We start from the raw sequence: 22,181 nt of genomic DNA, 5'->3' as shown, positions 1-22,181 counted from the left end.
ACTAAAAGGATGTAAATTCACAAACTGAGTAACAGTGCTCAGAGGTTTAGAGAGTCATTCTTTAGAGGGAGCAAAGGAGCAGGCTTACAGTGATGGCTAGGCCAGGCAAATGGAGACACAGAGGTGATACAGCAAGTTCCTGAGCCTCTAGCAGAGCTGTACTCTTTCCTCAAGTCTCTGCAATCAAGTGAAAGCCCCCAATTACCTTAAGACTGGAATCCTTTTAATTATTGTTCTGTTACTTCCTATCAAATTAACGGATTACTGATTAGAAGACAGTTTCAACACACAAAAACCAATTTACTATAAGTATCTAAACCTAGACAACAGTGAGTCCTTTTGTTATCAAATTCAGAACCCCTGAGATTTGACTCACAAAAGCAGCTGACATGCAGAGGTGAAGACTCCATCCTCTGCAGGTGTACAATTAACCAAGCACTGGGCCTCCCAGTCATCCATAGTGCTGCTTCTAAGATGGGCTGTCCACTAGGTGAGGAGCAGTGCTTATCTCAGTCCCAAAATAAAACTTGAAAGATCGTATTTTATATTTAAAAAAAATCATTTAACCAGGGATACAGGTGGACCCATTGCAACAATGAGATGTACAAGTCGTTATGTTGAAAAACGAACTTTACAACTTTGGTGGGGGGTGGGAGGAAGATCAGGTGGGGGGAGGAGGGAGTATAGGAAGGGGAAACAAAGAGGAGGCAGCAATGCTTGATAAGAAATGTACTTGTTATCTTGCCCATGTAATTGTAACTCCTCTGTACGGTGTTCTCACAATAAAAATAAATAAATAAATAAGATTAATGCACAAAAAACTTACATGCATTTCAAATGCAGAAAGTGAAATAGAAATACTAAAATACATATTGATATGCATATAAAATGGTCAAGTGTGATGACACATGCCTATAATCTCAGACACAGGAAGTAGGATGTAGGTAGAATAGTAGTCCACATCAGCCTTGTACAAAACATGTAAGATTCAATCTGAAAATAAGGAAAGAACACAACGGGTATAGCTCAAGTAGTAGAGCACCTGCCTAGCAAGTGTACAGTGCTGAGTTCAAACTCCAGAACCACCAAAAAGGGGTAGAGAAGATTTGCAGTGGGTATATTTTCCAACCTTATTTCTACATAAAAATATATCTTTAAGGCTAATACAAGATACTGCATGACCAAAGATGAGAAATATACTTCCCACATATCTTTCTTCTATTTTTGGCGCATGAGGGGAAGTTGATCATGGGGCTTGAACTCAGGGTCTGGGCTCTCCCTAAGCTTTTCTGCTCAAGGCTAGTGCTCCACCACTTTGAGCTAAAGCTCCACTTCCTGGTTTTCTGGTGGTTAACTGGAGATAACAGTCTCACAGACTCTCCTGCCTGGACTGGCTTTGAACCACAATCCTCAGATCTCAGCCTCTTGAGTAGCTAAAATTACAGCCATTAGCCACCAGTGCCTGGCTCCTTTCTTTTAATGTTTCAGTCTGGCATCTTCCACTTACGAGTCATATTTAAAAATACTGCTGAAAAGTATTACTAGCTCTGCAACTTCAGAAATGATACTTAGGTTAATTTTTAGAGATTAAAAAATTAATCTAAGGGGCTAGGGAGGTGGCCCAGTGGTAGAGTGCTTCCCTTGCATGTATGAGGCCCTAGGTTCAATTCCTCAGCACCAGGTAAGCAGAAAAAGCCAAAAGTGGCACTGTGGTTCAAGTGGTAAAGCACTAGCCATAAGCTGAAGAGCTGAGAAGACAATGCCAGGCCCAGACTTCAGGCCCACAACCAACACCCCCCCCCCAAAAAAAAAGATTAACCTAACACTACTAGTGTGTGATGATATTAGAGGCATCTATTTTTTTCCTTAAGTATATTTTTTTTCTCAACCTTCCTCTATCTAGGTTTGTGTAGTCATTGGTTGAGCCCATTCTACATCACAGCTCTCTTGTGCACTGAACAACTCATTCTCCTCAACACTTTAGAAGGTGAACTGAATCACATATTCACAACCCATAGAGGTTAAAATACTTAACATAGGCCATACAATCAGCTGACAAGATGAACTGAGCAGAGACCGTTGGGCCTTTGCCTGAATCTGGAAGGTGAGATCAGGTCAATTAACAGCCCCTAACTGCTGCTGAGCACTAGACTTCCCCACTCCTAACCTGCAGCCTGAGTTCTCCACTTAACTACTGGGAAGTTCCTTTCCTTCTCAGGGATTTTTAATTTCTTCTGGGCTGGTCCTTCCTTCATTCTAAGGCTGAGAACTCTTCATTCACTACAAGAAACAAACTAATGTAGAGCAGGTTTGTTGCCAGCCTCCAGCAACTTTACAGAGTAATTTGTTTTCATGCCAGCCCAGGCAATCTCACGTGACCAGCCAAGCCTAGTAGAGATGAAGTGTCCTTACAACAGGGCCACAGACCTGCCTAGGAAATGCCAATACAGTTCTTCAGTGATAATCCATTTGTAATTCGGACTTCATCAGTATTTTCTTTGACAGAACATAGGAGATAGCTGGAGAATACCATAATATTAAAGGCCAGATAATGTAAAGATTACATTAATGAATCTGTACCACTTTTTAGCTACATGACCCATCAGTCATTTAATCTTTCCAACACTCAATTTCTTCATTTGTGAAATGACAGTAACTGCTGAAAGTCCTTGCTTTGCAAAGTTCTAAGGAACATAAACTTCAGTTACCACTGTGTTAAGTTAACATCATTCTCCCAATAACAAGAATTAAAATGTCAGTTGCTATATTCAGCACACATGAGTAATTTAATAAAAGACAAACTTTGCCACTGGCACTTCAATGTACTATCGGTACATAAATAACAGATGTGTATCATGATCAACATCAATGTCTGCCACTGGCCAGTGTAGCACTTGGGTCACACACAGACAGAGTCTTGGATATGACTGTGTTGCCCCAACATCCTAGTGGAAAACCTATCCACCATTTCACAAAATGGGTAACTAGCCAACCTAGATAAAACTACAGTGAGAAGCACTGCAAACACTGGAGGTGAAATCTGAATCAAACATGAATGCTGCAAGTGCTAGTAGTTCACACCTATAATCCTACTACTCAGGAGGCTGCAATCTAAGAATAATGGTTCAAAGCCAGCTTTGGCAGGAATACCCATATGAATTGTATCTCTACCCAAAAGCCAGAAGTGGGCCTGTGGTCCAAGTAGTAGAGTACCAGCCTTGAGCAAAAAAGCTAAGGGACAATGCCCAGGCCGAGTTAAAGTCCTAGTACTGGTGCATGCATATGCATGCGCGTGCGCACACACACACACACACACACACACGCGCGCGCACGCGCTCAAATAATAATAAAAATAAAATGAACTTGAATGGTTTGATCTGTTTTTCTATAGTTTGAACTCAGAGCCTCACTTACTAGGCAGGTGTTCTACCTCCAGCCAATGGATGGAGTGTAGAGAAGAGACATTGACTGTGGGAATGTTGACATCTAGGCTGTGAGAAACAATCGATGTGAATACCCAAGGACAAGGAGGAAGATGTCCCAAAGGAGGTGGGACAGCACAAACCTTCGATTTAAAGGAACTCTAGACAATATTCACAGCACCAAAAGCACAAAGGTAAAAGTGGACAGCAGAGTTAAACTTGGGAAGGAGTATGAAAATCCACCATAGCACAGAAAAAAACAAATGTTCCATGTCACATGCTTTGTGCTCAATTACTTACTATGGGTTATTTTTTATGGTAGTATCACGAGTGTGTGTGTGTGTGTGTGCGTGCGTGCGTGTGTGTGTGTGTGTGTGTGTGTAATTTGCTTTTGAAATAAGGTCTTGCTATATATCCCAGGCTTCCCTCAAATTGGGATCCCCTGCCTCAATTCCCAGTGCTGAGTTTACAGGAGGATATTACCACGCTTAACTCATGATATGTTTTTAATTCTTGGCATTTATAATGCTTTACATTATAGTGTGAAAATTAATGTTAGTTTCCCATTTTTATGTTTATATCCTATATATCTATAACCAATGGAGAGTTTTTAACATTTAAACAAAAATTTTAAATGGCCCCGATACTGTTCTTTTATCTGTGGATCAGAAATGTTCTGTGTGGCCCAGCCTGTACTGCAGTACTGCAGCTCAGCACTCTAGGCACAAAAAAGGACTGCTGCACACATTTCTTAAAGATGTGATAATACTACATTAGTGGGTGTTCATAAAGGTTGAAAAGGAGGCAAGCAAGGGCTAAAGTCTGAGTAACTCTCAGACCCTTATTGCTGAAGATTAATTATAAATTCCTTAAGGAAGACAGGGAAGCACTGAGGGGATTTAAGGACAGTGGCAGGGCAAGATCTACACTTCAGATAATTAACGTCATATTGTGCAGGTTGGATTTTAGCAAACTTTTACTAAATGAAGAAACTGAATTAATTCCAAGTTTCAAGGGCTGTGGCCTTCACAATGGAGAAACCATATTAAAAAAAAAAGCAGAATGGACCAAAGGTGGTGACTACCTAGAGAGTGGCATTGAGAATGGTAGCAGATTGCACAGAAGGGTAATTACTTTGCTAGCATTATGGGAATGTAGATACAGTCTCAAGGGTTTTACATGTACATATTAACTCACTGAACATTCTACTCAAAGGAACCTTAGGAAGTTCCCTTACTATCAGTAGACAGAGAAAGGGATCTGATTGAGATATAGAGCAGACATCTTACTAATGACAACACAGGTAATAAGTAGTGCTGCTAGACAGGGCCAAGCTGTCCATGTGCCTAGCTACCCTTGACCCCCTGCTTATCCCACTCCTTCAGCAGGCCAGCCCCTTTTCACTCCGACCCCATCACTGTGCATTCTGCATTCTCAGGCTAATCTCCTGCTCTTAGGCTTCTTTCTTTCCTTCCTTCCACCCACTGAATACACACTACCAAACCAGGCTGTTTCTCTTCAGAAACACCCAGAACACCGGGCTTGGTCACATACCTAGAATCCCAGCCCTTGAGAGGCAGATGCAAGAGGATCACAAGTTGGAGGCCAGCTTAAGCTCTATGATGAGACCTTCTTCAAAGAGAAAAGCCAAGATCAAATGTTTAAGATAATTAATTTAACCAGCCCTTTATTCCACATTCAAGTAATATAACTGCATGATAATAATGAAAAAAGAGACATTTCTATGAAAAGATTTCTTTAAAAAAATTTACACATCTAGTCATGCTCAAGGCTACAATCCTGACTAGTTGGGAAATAGTAGATTAGAGGATCATAGCGAGGGGCCAGCCCAGGTGAAAATATGTTCATATGACTCCATTTCTGCACAGTGGCAAATGCTTGCTAGCCCTAAAAGACACAGGGAAACCCAAGCAGGAAAAACTGAAGCCCAAACTGATCCTGACATAAAGGCAGACTTCAAAAATAACAAATACAAAAAAGGACAGAAGGTGTGGCTCAAGTCGTAGGATAGCTGCATTAACAAGTGTGAGGTCCAGTACTACATACAAACACTAAGGGGGGGAAAAATGACATATCTAATAACCCCTTCACCTATAATCTGTCATTTATACAGTAAAGAAAAGAGAGTGAGAAGAAAATAACACACATACAAGTATGGTGGTTCCTGGATGTCCATGATCTCTTTGCTTACCAAAACCCATGGAAGCACAAAGCTATCATATAAAATGTCAGTGTTGGGCTGGGAAGGTAGCTCAATGGTAGAGCGCTTGCCTTGCATGCATGGGGCCCTGGATTCGATTCCTCAGCACCATATAATCAAAAAGAAAAAAGTCGCAAGTGGCACTGTGGCTCAAGTGGTAGAGCGCTAGCCTTGAGCTGAAGAGCTGAGGAACAGGCCCTGGCCCAGAGTTCAGGCCCCACTACCAGACCCAAAAAAAAAAAAAAAGTCAGTGTTTCATTGAACATCACAGACAGACAGACAGACAATCAGACACACACACACACACACACACACACACAGCTAATGTAAGCTAAAAAATAAGTCAAATGACAGTGTTTGCAGAAAACTTATTCACATCCTCCCAATATTTTGGGTCATCTCTACTTTATTTGTAATGCCAACACATTCTAAGTAATATGAAAATAGCCATTACAGAACAATGTCAAAAAACGTATATACTCAGAAGGTATGAAGTTTTCTTTCAAGTATTTTTACCCAATAAGCTGGTTGAACATACTCATGCAGAACCAGCAGATATAGAGAACTGGCTATATTTTTTAACCTAGCTGATTTCTACCTTTTTTCTCTGTGTAGGCTCCTGCTGTCTTCGGTCTTCAGTCATTAAATATTTTTCCTAAAGGAAAGCATCTTAAGAGAGGAAATGTGTGAGCTTTTTCTTTATATATACTGTACAAGGAACTTTTTTTGGAGCAGTGACTCAGGGCCATTCTACCATTTGGACCACATTCCCAGTCTTCATTTTTCTAGAACATTCAATAAAAGGTTTTTAGTCTTCAAATGTCCTAGAAATTCCTAGTTTTTACTATATACTTACTTTCTCTAAAGATTATTTTATCATAAGGATTTTTAAAATTACATGTTAGTTTCCTGTTATTTTCCCTCTCCTGCCTAAAGGATGAACACAGTTGTGTTGTGAACTCCTGTTGATGGAATCCATTCTATATAAATTTCTTTTCTACTCTATTGAGTTATTTACAGAGGTCTGTGAAGGGTCTAGGTGAACTCCAGAACTATCTAACAGCTGCAAAAACAAATCTATCATACTACTATTAAGTTATATATTAGTTATTCAGCTTATGTTAAGACACGGGAAATTGGTAGACGATGACAATTTAAATGGGCTACCAAAGAGTTACTCAGGAATCAAGCTTCCAGTCACAGATTTATGTGCACAGGGAAAAATATTCATTTGATTCTTGATTTATTCCAGTCATTCATGAATGTCTTCAACAGATAAAGGCCATAAATCTGCCTTTGCAAAGTTGTAAATCAGCACTATAGGAGATAACAACTGGGCCGGCTCCCAGAGATCACTCAACCATTGAGTAGTAGCTTATAGGAAATGTGAAGGTAAATTTCTTAGCTTAGTACTTCTTACAACTTGACCACCACTTGTACAAAGAAACAACAATTTTATGACTACCAAGAAAAAAAGAACAAAACTTAGACCTCAAGGTAGTAAGTAATAACTATAGGTCTAAGTAATACCTATAGTAATTAATAAATAATTTACTTGTATGAAAGTAATACCTATAGTAACTAATAAATAACTGACTTGTATGAAAGGGGCCTCACTCAAACCTTGCTACTTATTTCAGAGAAAATAAAAAAGCATGTTAGTATTCACAAAGATCCAAGAATGAAATGTTTTTGTGGGGAAATTCTTAGAAAACTTTACTGTATTAGCCAGTATGCAAAAGAAAAAAAAGATTAACTTTATGTGGTAAGATTCATAAATATATTAAAATTTCATTTACATCAATATGAACTGATTCCCTGAAATAGCCCAGAGTTCAAAAATCCTTGTATTTGAAGATAGTATGTCCATAAGTAAATGTTTACAAACATATGCCCCCAAAAAAGAGCTATCCAAACAATGCATACCAAAATAATACCAAATTATCAGTCAGGTATAGTGGTACACTCCTGTAATCCAGCACTCTAAGGACTGAAGGAGGGGGATTGGCAATTTGATGTCAGCCTGAGCTACAAAGTGAGACTCTGTCTCAAAAACAAAAGTAAATAAAAAAAATTTATGTTGTATAATTCTATTCCAAATGTCTAAATTGTCTAAATGAAACTGTTAGGTTTTTAAAAAGAGGGTTTCGGCACCATTTATGTTAGGTTTTTAAAAAGAGGTAGCCGATTAAGAACTGCACCAGGCACGCACGTGGTATTCAGGTAAGGGGTAAGTTTATTCAGTAGACCTGCTGGGACCAGGCAAGGTTGGCACTCCACGTGGCTGGGAAAGGCCTGGGAATGAGAGAGAGCTGGGAAGAGAGGAAAGAGAGAGAAAAGAGCCAGAAAAGAGCAGAGAGGGGTAAGAACAGTAGCACTCACGTGGTATTCAGGTAAGGGGTAGACCTGCTGGGACCAGGCAAGGTTGGCACTCCACGTGGCTGGGAAAGAGAGAGAGCAAGAAAAGAACAGAGAGAGAGCTAGAATAGAACAGAGAGAGCAAGAAAAGAGCAGCAAGAGCAAGAGCAAGAGCAAGAGAGCGTCTGGGCCTGGGCTAGGCCTTATGTAGGGTATGGGTGGGGAAAGGTGTGGCCACATCAAATTCGGATGTGACCTCAGCGGATGCAGATGTGACCTCTTCCAGGTGTCCCAGTTGCCTAGGTAACGCAGGTACTGGGTGGAGACTTTGCTGCGAGGAGGGTGGAGTCTGCTGGCCATCCAGGAGCGGACCTTACAGAAACTAGTTTGCTTTTACCAAGAACCATGTTTATTGCTAGAAACATGTAGTAGATGAATAGTAAATTTATTTGTATTTTAAAAAATAATAGTACTAGAATGTTACAAAGTTAAATAAGAATTTTCATTATAAATGATATGCTTTTTTTTTTTTGGTCAGTTTTAGGGCTTGAACTCAGGGCACTGTCCCTGAGCTTCTTTTGCTCAAGATAGTATTCTGCCATTTGAGCCACAGTGTCACTTCTACCATCTGAGCCACAGTACCACTTCTAGCTTTTTCTATTCATGTAGTACTGAGGAATCAAGTCCTGGGCTTTATACATGCTATGCGAGCACTCTGTCTACTAAGCCACATTCCCAGCCCCGATATGGTATCTCTTTGGTCTTCCGGTTTCTGAATTTTCCTAATCTATTCAGTTTTCTAAACCAAAACTAAATTCAGGTTAGGCACTGAATTCTATAATGCAGTACCTAGAAAAATTCTACCTTGGTGTTTAGGATTCTCTTTATGAGAAATAAAATTAAGTATAGAAGAAATTGATTTAATTATTAAAATATAATTCAGGATCTTTTATTTTTCATCTTGAATTTATTGTTTTATGTTCTCATTGCCATCGAAAAAAAAATCTATCTATGAAGTCACAGCTACCTGGTATTTGAGAAATTCTATCTATTAAAGATTAAATGAGACCTGAGTAGACAATCTATGTAAAAGTTCATTTTTTTCTCTTGATAGGAACCATACACAGTATGTATGTTCTTGCTCCTGAGATAGAAAACTTGGAGCCCATTTCATCAATAAAAATTTTACTATCGGAAGTGGCGCTGTAGCTCAAGTGGTAGAGCACTCTCCTTGAGCTGAAGAGCTGAGGGACAGCGCCCAGGCCCAGAGTTCAAGCCCCACGACCGACAAAAAAAAAAAAAAAAAGTTTACTATCATCTACTGTCTGAAATAAACCACACCAACTACAATAGAAAAAAATAATAATAATTCCACTCTCACTAATCCATTGAACTCTTTATAATGTCCAATCTGCCACAGTAGGCCTTTACCTCCTGTTGATTATGATTAATCGTTAGACTTTTCTTATGATTGTGAGACTTTTCATATAAGAGTTAAGAGGAAATATTTTAAAATTCACTCTAAAACTAACATATCAATACTAATGCTAGTTACACTTTGTTGCAGATATAGAAGACTACCCTTCTTCTCATTAATACTCCTGGAGATATACTAGGTCAAAGATCAAATTTAATATTTGTTAAAACATTAAGTACTAAGTATAAGGATTTGCAACTTTCAATAAATACTATTTATTTGTATGATTAATTCTGAATATCAGACCAATTGTTTCTAGTATTTTCCCCTGGAATTGAGATTCACTCATATTTTCATCATTTCTTTCCCCACACCTGAAATGCTTCCCCTTTTCTTCTACCTTTTATCCCCTGCTCAATTATGATGTTGCCACAGGAGGTTTTCTTATTAACTAAAGTTCATAAGAATTCAGACATTCAGAATAAATAATTTGATGTTTTGGTATCTTTTGGTATCACCAAACCCATTTAACTTTATAACCTATTAACATAAAATTTAGTCAGATTCAACTCAACTTCTACTGGTTGCATATAATATTTCCTCTATTGTGTGTGGTTTTCCCTCTTGTTTTTGTCACTGTACATTCCAAGGTTTTTTATCCTGGAAGGATTTACAGGACAATAGCTATGTCTGCAAATACTGATCCTTTAACAACTTAAGTACTAGTAGTTGGCTGAATGTACAATTAATTCTCTTCCTCTTGAAAAGTATTTTATTCTGATTGGAAGCTTAAATTTTTTTCTCCTTGTTTTGAAATCTAGAAATCTCTTTAGTTGCTTTTTTATTCTTAGTGATCTGGCGTTATGTCTTCTAATTTACTACATGATTCTGAACATTCTACTCTGCTATTTAGTTTCTTCACTCAGCATCTCTAAGAATTCTTTCCTACACTTATATTTTATAGACTTAGTACAATGCAATTTTCATTACAAACTGTGAGATCTCCATTTAAAGGTCATTTCTGTGATGCCCAGTGTAGGCCCAACCCAAAAGCCAGGCTAGTTTAACTGCTATTTGTGATGGTCATAAGAAACTGAGCAGGCCTGTAGATCCAAGGAAGGAACATGTGGGTTCTACCAGGCAGCTCTACCACTCCAGGATCTTAGGCTGACAAAGCAGCTCAACTGAGGAAAAACTCTGCCTCTTTCCAAAGAAACCAAATGAGACAGAAGCAGCCGCACTACAGCTGCTCCAGTATGGAGGTCTTAGAAACCCACAGAACCCGTATCATAGCTTTCTTATGGAAGAGAAGTTTCCTCTGTTGATGTAATATCCACTGCCATATCCATAGGAGACAGTCCTTACCAAGAGCTCACAGAAAGCTGTCTTGTTATTTGGAGACAGCTGAAGTGGTATACATTCAAACAGTGCAGAAACACTTTGCAATATCATCCATTTGCTTATAATGGCTCAACAGTGAAAACTAAACTTTATATATTAGAAAAAGTACCCATGAATACTGTAAAAAGTTAAAAGGCCTATCAGAAAGTAGCAAAAAATACAAAAATGCAAATTTTAAAAGCTCTGGTAATCATAAACATTGAGTCATTTAGTGGCAAATGGTAAATCTAACATTGATAACTAGAGGTAGGAGTATAAAGTAGCACACATATTGCAAAAGATCATTGATAAAAAGCTTTAATTCACTTTGTTCTTCCTCAGAAAGCCACTTAAGCAACTAAACAATAAAATAACCCAAGTACTATGCTTTAAATGGAACTAGTCTTGAGATAAGGTAAATTTTGCATGAAGATTTCTTTTACATTAAAAGGGATATAAAGACATATATAACATTCACTTTTCCCAAAAGAACTTACTATAATCCTACTTACTACTGTACCCCATGTCATGCTCTGTAAGAGCCAAAGCAAATCCCAAAATGAAGGAGAAATTTCTTCTCCCCTTTCCAAAAGATTAACAAGACTACTGAGAATGGTCATAAAGGGCTGGGAAGGTGGCTCAGTGGTAGAGAGCTTGCCTTGCATGCATAAGGCCCTGGGTTCAATTCCTCAGCACCACATAAGCAAAAAGAAAAAAGCCGGAAGTGGTGCTGTGGCTCAAGTAGTAGAGAGTTAGCCGTGAGCTGAAGAAGCTGAGGGACAGCGCCCAGGCCCAAAGTTCAGGCCCCATGACTGGACACCCCCCTCAAAAAAAAAAAAGAATGGTCATTAAAGGTAGAATAACAGGCAAGAGGACTTCATTAGCACCTAACTATGAAAGCATCTCTTCTACCTACAGTAAAATGATTACTGCTCTGCAAGAAAAAATAAAGAAAAGGGGAAAACACAAAAAGATCAGAGGGTGCTGAGCTTTACCTTCTTCCCACTGCTGATAATCCTTCCCACTGCTGGCAATCCATCAAGACGTACAAAATACATGTTATTTCTTCTAAACTTTTAAAATCTTTTTAGGTTAAACAATATTTTCAAATTTGCCAAGCCAAAGAATGGAATGGGAAAATTTTAAAGTTAATATGACAATACTGTTCATCATGCTATAATATTACTAACATTTTTAAATTTAAAGCATACCAAATTGAGTATTAGTGTTTCATTTTGAGTTTACTTCAGGGCATTCCTCTCTTTGCACATAACTATGCATCCTTTTCACACTGACACTCACAAGGAAGTTCAAGTGTCAGAGAAATACTTGGGAAACTCAAAGGTCTGGTGGCACATTCCATAATCATAGGGGTTGGATGCATTTCTCATTATTACCTACTTCTGAGTCACTGGGACATCTCCAACAGCTTTGCATATTTCCAGTTTTACTTATTTATCTTTGCTTTTCCACATTTTGCCCTTTTTATTGTAGGACTTCTAGGGAGGGATTAATACAGGCCACACTGAGCTTAGTTTTGTTCTTTAGAGAAAGCTGTTAATTCTTTTTTAATAGCACAGTGCATTCCTTAAACATCGGGAACTCCAGTATTTAATGCATACACAGGTAGTGAGGTAGTTATCAACTTAAAAACAGATTATATTCCAAACATGTAAATCAGTCTAGGAACACACTTTCCTGCTCAGGCAATGTTGTAGAGGACAATGAGAACATCTGAGCAGTACTCAGAAATTGGTCAAATCCTCAACAAAGCTCCTACTACAAATTAGGCTAGTGAGGTTAGCATCCACAAAGCCTGAAGATTTCCAAACACCAGTTCCTCTGCAGACCCAGTCACCTGGAGAAACAGAAATGCCTTTGGGCTGACTTCCTGGAGAGGCTCACACTACAGGTGAAGTGAGGGCTCTAGAATCAGGCTCAAACCCTGAGCAGCAGGAAGAAGGCAGGAGAGAAAATGGTGTCAGTATTAAGAGTTGAATTTATAATTTGGTGTCCACAGAGGTTCAGAACAGGCTCCTGTGCAGCAACATGGATTCTACATACAGAGGCCTGGGTTCAAATGCCAATCCTGATGGAACAACTTAAGATGTATGAGGTTCAGTTTCCTAATCTGTGAAAGAAATAAGGGCAGCTTCCTGACAGGATTTGATGCAGGATTGAGTAAATGAGGATTTGCTGCAGGATTGAGTAAATGCTTAGAACAGCTAAGTCACCATGGTGTGTATACTTGCAACTGTGAATTTTCATAAACACAACATTCTGAACTATGCACAGTATTGCCCAAGTAGCTGTCCATAGCACCTCCCTCAATCTACTAGGCCACTTCCACTGTAAAGCTTCCAGATTATTTCAAGCTCATAAACAGTAGATCTGTTAAAACAGCATTTCAAGACATGCTAAACCCAGAGTTGTATGTTAAAAGCAAGAGGAAAAGGAGGAGGAAGAAAGACGAGGTGGGGGGTGGGGAACGCATATCTGTGGTTTGGCTCAGTGATAAGCACAAGAAAGGTGAGACATTTCAGTGTGTCTGCTCTAACCTACCTGCCTGCCTGCTTGATTACTTATACTGAACTATTCTCCCATTCAATACATTAGCCATGGAGAATTTCTTAGAATTTGTTTCTTAGAATTTATTTGTTTTGTGGCAGATTCTGATAATCTATTGATGTAGTGAAACTCAGGAAAAGTTGCTGTTACTTATACAGTGAATAACTAACTCTTATTTTAATTGTAACACGGTTTACAGTTTTGCTTCTGTCTCTACTACTCTGAGCTCTTCCTCCTAAAATACCCAGTGGCTTGTGAACTAGGCCCTGAGAGGAGACTGGAGCTGGGACTGCTTCCTTACAGGTCTTGTTTTTGTTTTAGGGATTATAGGAAAAACCAGAACCTTGGCTCCAACCAGCCCAGTTCTTGGAATGAAAAGAATGCCTCTAGGTCCCTCTCTCCTTAACAACTTGACCCACCTTCATTGTTCTGTTAAGGACTAACTAAACAGGTAGTCTGTAATCCGGCTCCGCCTTTTCACATGTATATGTTAAACTCCACTAAACTCCTTTGTGTATGTTTACCTGAATTTGTGAGTCAATTAAACCCAAAATGATAGGCTGGTTTAAACAGCCATTATGTGACAAAGTGTAACCTCACTGGCCACCTGCGTGTGGTCTGGTATGACTGTGCAATCTTTTGGGTGTGTGAAAATCTCACTGGTCGCCTACGTGACCAGGCTTCGCCTTCTGATTTTTGCCTTTAAAAACCTAAGCATGTGGGCCGCTCGGGGTCGCAGTATCAGCTCCCGAGCCTGTGCTGTGGCCCTGGCCGGTCAGTGTAGGAACCTAATCAATAAAGTTGCTTCTTTAATATCAACTTTGTTGCGGTGGGCTCTGTCACTCCGGACGACTAGGTGGGCTTGCCTGCCTGAGTAGGGGTCTTCCTACTACAGCTTGTACTTGCCAAGTCCAACAGAGAGATAGTCTTTGGCACTCAATGGCACTGCAGAGCACTGCTCTTTCACTCACGGGGGGCGGGGGGAGGGGGGGCCTTGCTATAGAAGTGAGAAAAGCAATACACATAGATCAATGCCTAAATAAATATTTGGTCACAATTGGGATAAATGGTTCACAAGGGAAACAGGGCAGGTCCTGAGAATAAATACTGAGGGTTTATCTATGTTAGTATGCTAAAGCACTCAGCCTTGTGGTAGAAATCACAGGAGGCTATGACTCCAGTGTTTACTTGAAAAGTGATCAGAGATGGCCACAGACAAGAAAGGGCAGGGACAGACAAAGCAGCAGGGCTCTGACACAGAGTAGAAAGGAGTCTGCTAAGCATGAATGTGAAAGATGGTAAGACAACCAGAGGCAACAGGAAGGTAGTGCCAGAGACTGGATGGGGGCAAGGGACCAGACTGTGTGCCATTTTCAGTTATTCTGCAGTTTTAAACCTATACTCATTTCATCAAAGAACCTCCATCTCCCAGCCAGTGTAGAGCTCTCATATACCTCCTTTCATACTCCTAACAAACCACACATAATTGACAGACAGATGATGAAAACATGAACCTTCTAGAGGCTTGGTGACTTATGATAACCCAAAGCTCTGGTAAATTGCACTGCCAAATCCAGACTAGACCTGAGGTTAAAGGGGGCTTTCTATGTTCTTCCTCATGACCCATAGGCCACAGGTTCATGGAGGAAGCCTGTATGATCTACCCACATAAAAGGCTGAGACTCTGGATCAGCAACAGCACAGGCCAGCCTAGGCCTATCAGTGCAACCTACAATTCCACTGCCTGTCTGAAGGCTACAGGCAGGCAGGGGAAGACAGCCACATTTAATTTTTATTCCATGAAGCACACAAAGAGAAGGATGGAGATATGTGGAAACACTGTGATTTCTCCCATGTAATATGCCATCCTTTTTCCCTATGGGGAGGACTTAATAAAGAGAAAGGAGGCAAGGCCTTAAAGTGGGAGCAGAGTTCTCTGCCACTATCTGAAGAAGGTGAGACAATCACCTTCATGACAGGCAGAAATTTCACTAATAATACTTCCACATCAAATCACAGGCATCTTCCTTTCTCCAACTACCTGACTTAACTATGTAATTTGACACTTAATACAACAAAGCCATAAAGATTTATAGAATCCATAATCATTACCTTGACAAGGAAGATAAAAATCTACTGACAAATCATAAAATACTCTCCACTTTAAAAAAGCCAACAATGACTTTTGCAGCAAAGATGTCTTTTACCCCGCTTATCTGCACATGCCATCTGCTTTATTAGTATGCCATGTCACATAGAACTGTTCTTGTAATTGCAAGCCCATGTTATGACACCACTAGCAGAATATGAAGGTACAGATGAGAGACAACAGCAGAAAGGGGAAGAATGACTTCTCTATCAGCCTTGCCCTCTCTTGTTCCCAAAATAGTTTAAGCCACTTGGAAGTTGTTCACTTAGTCTTTCAAACAGATCAAGCTGAGGATGTAACTTGTAGCAGAATGTTTCACTATCATGTAAAAGAACCTAAATTCAAACTCAGCATGGTTAAAAAAAAAAAATCCAGGGGCTAGGAAGGTGGCTCAATGGTAGAGCACTTGCCTTGCATGCATGAGGCCCTAGGTTCGATTCCCCAGCACGACATAAGCAAAAAGAAAAAACACCAGAAGTGGCGCTGTGGCTCAAGTAGTAGAGCACTAGCCTTGAGCTGAAGAGCTGAGAGACAGCGCCCAGGCCCAGAGTTCAGGCCCCATGACCGGGCCCAAAAATAAAATCCACACTTATGTAGCTAGGTATGGAGATATAGAGTGGAGAAAAAAGTCATGCAAAAGAACCTCTGTCTTGTAATAGCAGTAATATATACACACATATATAATACTTATGTATATATATGTACATGTATATATACACATATGTGTACATATACATATATACATAGGTATATATCTACATACCTATGTATATATGTGTATATATATATATATATATATATTTTTTTTTTTTTTAAGGAGGAAAGGTAAGGACTTTAAAGCTCAGGAGTAACAGAGCAGAACAGCTACTACTATAGATGTACCTTCAATTCCTTCTTGTACTTTTATGTAATACACATGTATATTTATATCCATGAGCAATATATGAATGGTGTTAATTTTTTTAGTTTGGGGGTTGGTTTTGTTTTTTTAAGATACTGGGGTTTATATTTAGGGCTTCACATTTGCTAAGCAGGTATTCTACCACTGAGCCACACCCCACCCTTAAAGCTCAGCCTTTTTGCCTAAAAGGACACTTGAACCATGAACCCTCAGATTCGATAACAGATTCTACCAAATGACCTACTTGGGATCCATACTTTGTGACTTAAGTTACATAAATAATATCATTCTGCAAATCATTATTTCATTCACCATTATGCTTTTATCTACCTCAATTGAGATTACATGCTTCACTTTAACTGTTCTCCACATACATACCCCTCCAACAGTTTTTTACAATATGAAATCATATTTACTTAAAGGATACCATATTTATTTATTCTTCTAATATGTACTTATTTATTTGTAGCATTGCCCTCTTTTAATCAATGCATCAATAAGCCTCATTTAAATGCTTTTATAACACATGCAAGTTTTCATCTAATCTAGCCAATCTTCTGTTTCATTCCTCAGTTATTGTGATGAATGCTTTAGGTAAAAGATATAAACCACTTTATAAATACTAAAGTTACATGACCTCAGAAAAGCAAGTACAGTTTTCTAACAATTCTACTCACAGATACATAATCAAGAAAAACAAGAACTGGTTCAGTCCTCAAGTTGTAGATCAATCCCCAGTACCACAAATAATAATAAAATGAAAGGACATTTGCACACAATATAAACACTTAAGTTCACAGCAGCATTGTTCATAATAGCCCCCAAAGTGGAAACAAACCAAGTGTTCACTGCTAATGAATGTGTTAATAAAATATGTCCTGCTCATAGAAGAAAATGTCCTTTAGACATAAAAAAGAGAAAGGAATAATGATATGTGCATGGATTAATCTTGAAAACATTATACTGAGTAAAAGGAGCCAGTCACAAAAGGCCACATATTATACGATTGCATTTGTAGAAATGTCCAGTGCAGGCAAATCCATAGAGACAAAATGTAGATTAGTGGTTGCCAGGAGCTAGAAGAATGGAAGTAATTGTTAATGGGTTGGGGTTTCTAATATAATAAAAATGTTCTGGAATTAGATAATGGTGGCAGATGCATGACCTTATAAATACGTTTGTTTTTTACATCACCGAACTGGGAGCTGGGAAGGTGGCTCAGTGGTAGTGTTTACCTCGCATGCATGAGGCCCTGGGCTCAATTCCTCAACACCATATAAACAGAAAAGGCCAGAACTGGTGCTGTGGCTCAAGTGGTAGAGCGCTAGCCTTGAGCTGAAGAGCTCAGGGACAGCACCCAGGCCCAGAGTTCAAGCCCCACGACCCACAAAAAAAAAAAAAAAAAATCACTGAACTGGGCAGTGTGAAAGGGGAAACTTGAAAAAACGGTTTCACAAAAAAACTTAGGTATGACTTTCAGTAAAATATATTTGCAAATTTTGCCTATTTTTTGTAAAGGAAGATCTACAGATATAGATGCAGAAAAAAAGGAAAAGGAGATCAACATTCTCAAGATTCCAGAACATTTCTCCTTGTTGCTGGATGTTTTTTTTCCCCTCACTTTTAGCCTCTGGGCACTATACTATGACAGAGCTCAGGGTTCTGGTATGTCCATTTTCGAAACAGAGCCCTTAAGCTCCTTATGGTGAGCCTAAACAGTCCATGCTGTTTTTAAGGCTGTTCTTCTCCTAAAGTATCCCCCAGGACCCTTCAGAATTATTCTCTACCAACACCGCACCTCAGATGTCTTTTCTTGCCTCAATCGAAACTGATTCTTATTTAACATGTCAATCTCAACACCAAGTCCCTGGTCAAAATCCTGTAACTCCTCACCCAGCAGAACTAGAACTATGTGACCCTGCAATGTCCAGCAGCAGTCTTTATCTGCTCCACTTGTTCACATGCTCCCCTCTGCTACTCCAGTCTACTCTTAGCTCCTCCAACCCACAGGCTTACTCTTATATGCAGTTCTCTGTACTTGCTGTTCCTGCGACCTTTGGCCAAGATTTTAACATACTGTGCTCCTCTACATCATTCAGATTTAGCAACATATCAGATCTTCAAGGAAAACTTCTATGACTAGCCTACAACCCACCAGGTTGTGATCATATTGCCATATTTATTATTTTCATAGTATTTAACATTCTCTGGCATTACAAGACCTGCTTATTTACTAGAATGTATACTACAAAAGAGCAGGAACATCTGCCTGTCTCACTAAAACCCACTAGAAGGTTTCTGATAAAATATGTATTGGGCAGCTTAATCTCAGCTGGGCATGAGGTCAAAAGCACAGTGATTAAAAATAATATGCATTCGGAAGGTCACATTCCTTAAATCTTCCAGGCATGGATTACTTATTAACCCAAATAAATTCCTAATTGGCAGTTTATGGCAGGGAGCATAGAAAAGACATTGGCTTGGAATGAAAAGTCTTTCACACATTTACAACCTCTACTGAAGGCCACCTGGCTGTGTCCTTGCAAATTCTGTCGACATCTACCCTTTTAATCCATCTGCTCTAGGAATTAGCCTACCCCTTTCCCTGCACATGTATGAAGTGATACACATGAAAGATTATAATATACACTGGTGAGAAACTGGTTAAGTAAGTTATGATGCAACAAAACACTTTGCAGTGCACTTTAATAAAAGAATAACAAAGCTGCCTATACTGACTTCATAAGGCTTATGGACAATTTCCAAGAAACACAGCAAGTGAAAACAAAGGCAAGGTACAAATAAATGTATACAGTTTTTATGATTTTTTATATATACAGTTTTAATGCCACTTTGGAAAAGTAAAAGAGGGAGGAGAAATAATATATACCTTTAGATACTCGTAAAATAAATGCATATCAATGGGGAGGCTCCATGGTTGGCACTTTTCAGCAGATACCTTCAAACTTTTAAATCTTGGATCATATTAAGTATACTGATTGTCCAAATGTTACCTTTTCAAATCTAGTTCCATTTCTCTTTGTTTTGCATTTTGGCAGGTAAATTGGAAATCTGCTTCCTTAACCATGCCTTCTACTTTCCAGTCTTTGCTGGGAATGTCTTCTTTCCCTGTCTTCTAATGAATTCTAGATTATGCATGTCAAATCTTATTCCCTTCATGGATTTTTCTGTAATGCCAAACTCTATTGGAAATGATTTCCTTTCCTTAGGGACATCTATAGGAATTTGCTGGCACACCACTATCCTCAGAATTCATCACACATGTTCTTTCTAGTGTAGACTTCATATTTACTAGATGGACTGTGCCTTACTAGTCTCTACATCCTCAAAACAAATGGTAAATAGGTTTTCAAACTATGTACATTAATACTATGGAATTTTACAGGGTCCATTGGAAGCCTCACTCCTAGACTATCCCAATTCTTTTGTGGTCTCTGCACTTTAGTAGTATGAAATACAATTCTGTTTAAAGAGAAGGTGAGCCATTCCATCATAAGGTGAGTTTCCAAGTTCTGAGATTCTACGGTATGCTATTATGTAGTGGCCAATGGACAATGACCAAAAATCTTTAAACAAGGAAACGCAGGGGCCTCAATCAGGTTGGGTCTGGCAATCTACCATTTCTGCCCTGTCCAGGATCCTAGACTTGGCTCTGCAATGCTTCTACCCACCACCCATGGCCCAACACCTTTGCATGGATATATGCAACCAAAATTGAATTTAGTGCAATATACCATTCTCATTTATATTTTTGTTACTTTAGAATAAAATAATATGTACATCATTTCAGTGTGTCAGCCCATTTTTAATAAATTTCATCAGTAAGAAGTTCCATAGAATCCATCCATTCCTCATTTCAAATGCATTTATCAAGGACCTACTATGTTTTTTATGTCTCATATAGTGTTTATACCTTGTAGAAAAAGCCTCAGGTGCCCTGAGTTCCACAGTTCTATAGCCTGAAGCTTTCATGTTATAATCAAAACAGCTTGCACTTTTTAAGTGTGGAGACAGCAAACAAGAAAGGTGTGTATGGGGAGGGGGTGGGAAGATGAAAAGAATTAGTAAGAATAAGAGAGATCATTGTACTAAGACCACTTTTCCACGTTACCATTTGCACACTTGTCATCACTGCAGGGCAACATATGTTTCATTTCAGATGTACTGAGAAGTGTGTCAGATGCATATGATAGCTGAGTCTTGAAACTAAGATCTCTAATTAAGCTGACAAATGTCAGACATTGTCTGCTACTAGAATATTAGTAAAAACTTATGAATTAGAGAAGGAAAAAAATTAAAGAAATAAACCTAGGCTCCAAATTTTAGCTCCCAAGTCATTATCTCACTCTATCATATGTTCCTGCCTCTTACAATTTACTTACAACTGTTTTTAGCTCCATATTTTATCAAAGACTGAAAGGCAGCTTATCCTGTCTTTTCTCCTGTCCCAGTCACTGTGCTTGACCTCCATGCAGCATCTGAGACCATCAACCAACACATACTTCTGGAAGCTCTTTTGTCTCTAATTGCAGAAATTACATGCTTCTTCTTACCCTCTTGTTCTCTCTGACTTTGCTTTGCCCTACACTCATCTTCCCTTCTCCCTTTGTATTCTCTTCTCCAGTGGCTCAAATACAAGCCTCGCTGTTAGCTTTCTGTAAGATCTCCAACATTAAAAAGTACTCCTTGACCAGGTACCAGTGACATCTATAATCCTACTTACTCAAGAGGCTGAGATCTGAGGATTGTGGTTCGAAACCAGCCTGGGCAGATAAGTTAATGAGACTCCTATCTCCAATGAATCACCAAAAAAGCAGTAAGAGGAGCTATGGCTCAAACAGTAAAGCATTACTCTTGAGCAAAAGAAGCTCAGGCCAGTGCCGAGGTCCTGAGTTCAAGCTCCATAACCCAAATACAAAAAAAAAAAAAAAGTAAGAAAATAAAGAAGAATCATGTAACCCTTATCTGAGCAGTTAGTTATGGAGCCATACTGCCCTCTTCTATGAAACATGTGTAAAAGCCATCTTTGTCAAATGGACTCTGATTAAATTATTATAATGATAATAATGTGCAAATATTATTCATTATGTGCCATGTCCTATTCAGCACTTTAAGTACAACAATTTGTTTAGACCTTACAAGAATCTTACTGTGATACTCCTTTTGCAGAGGAGGAAACAGAGGCATAGATCATATGTTTATAAAGCACTAATCACAGTACATAGCATGTACTCAGTAAATAGTGGCTCTTATGATTTCCTCTATGCTGTGTCTCTCAAATGTATAGCTTTATTTATTTCAACTCTGCAATGAGATTTCCACATGACATCTTACCACCAGCAAAAACTAAAATTTGTCCACAGCCAAACTCCATTACTTCAATGTGACTCTCAGCCCATATCTCCCCACAGAGATCAGCCCTTCTACCCTTCTTTTTCTGAGTCATCAACCACCCAGTGTAAGCCCTAATACTTTGCCTCCTGCCACTGTGCCTAGTCCAGCGGCAGCTCCATTGGAGTTCTTTACCTTTCCTCCACTTTGACCCCCTCCACACATCCTGCTGGAGGTCTGTATTCTTTTTTTTTTAATTTAATTTTATTTTGTGAACATACTGTACAGAGGAGTTACAATTACATGGGCAGGATAATGGGTACATTTCTTACCAAGCATTGCAGCCTCCTCCTTTGTTTACCCTTCACATCCCTTCCCAGCCTCCCCCCTCCCCCCCAACCCCAATCCTTCTC

This window comes from Dipodomys ordii, unplaced genomic scaffold (genome assembly GCF_000151885.1).
Source record: "Dipodomys ordii isolate 6190 unplaced genomic scaffold, Dord_2.0 Scaffold68, whole genome shotgun sequence".
NCBI lineage: Eukaryota > Metazoa > Chordata > Mammalia > Rodentia > Heteromyidae > Dipodomys > Dipodomys ordii.
The sequence above is the reverse complement of the archived record's forward strand: the minus strand, read 5'-3'. Positions refer to the sequence as shown.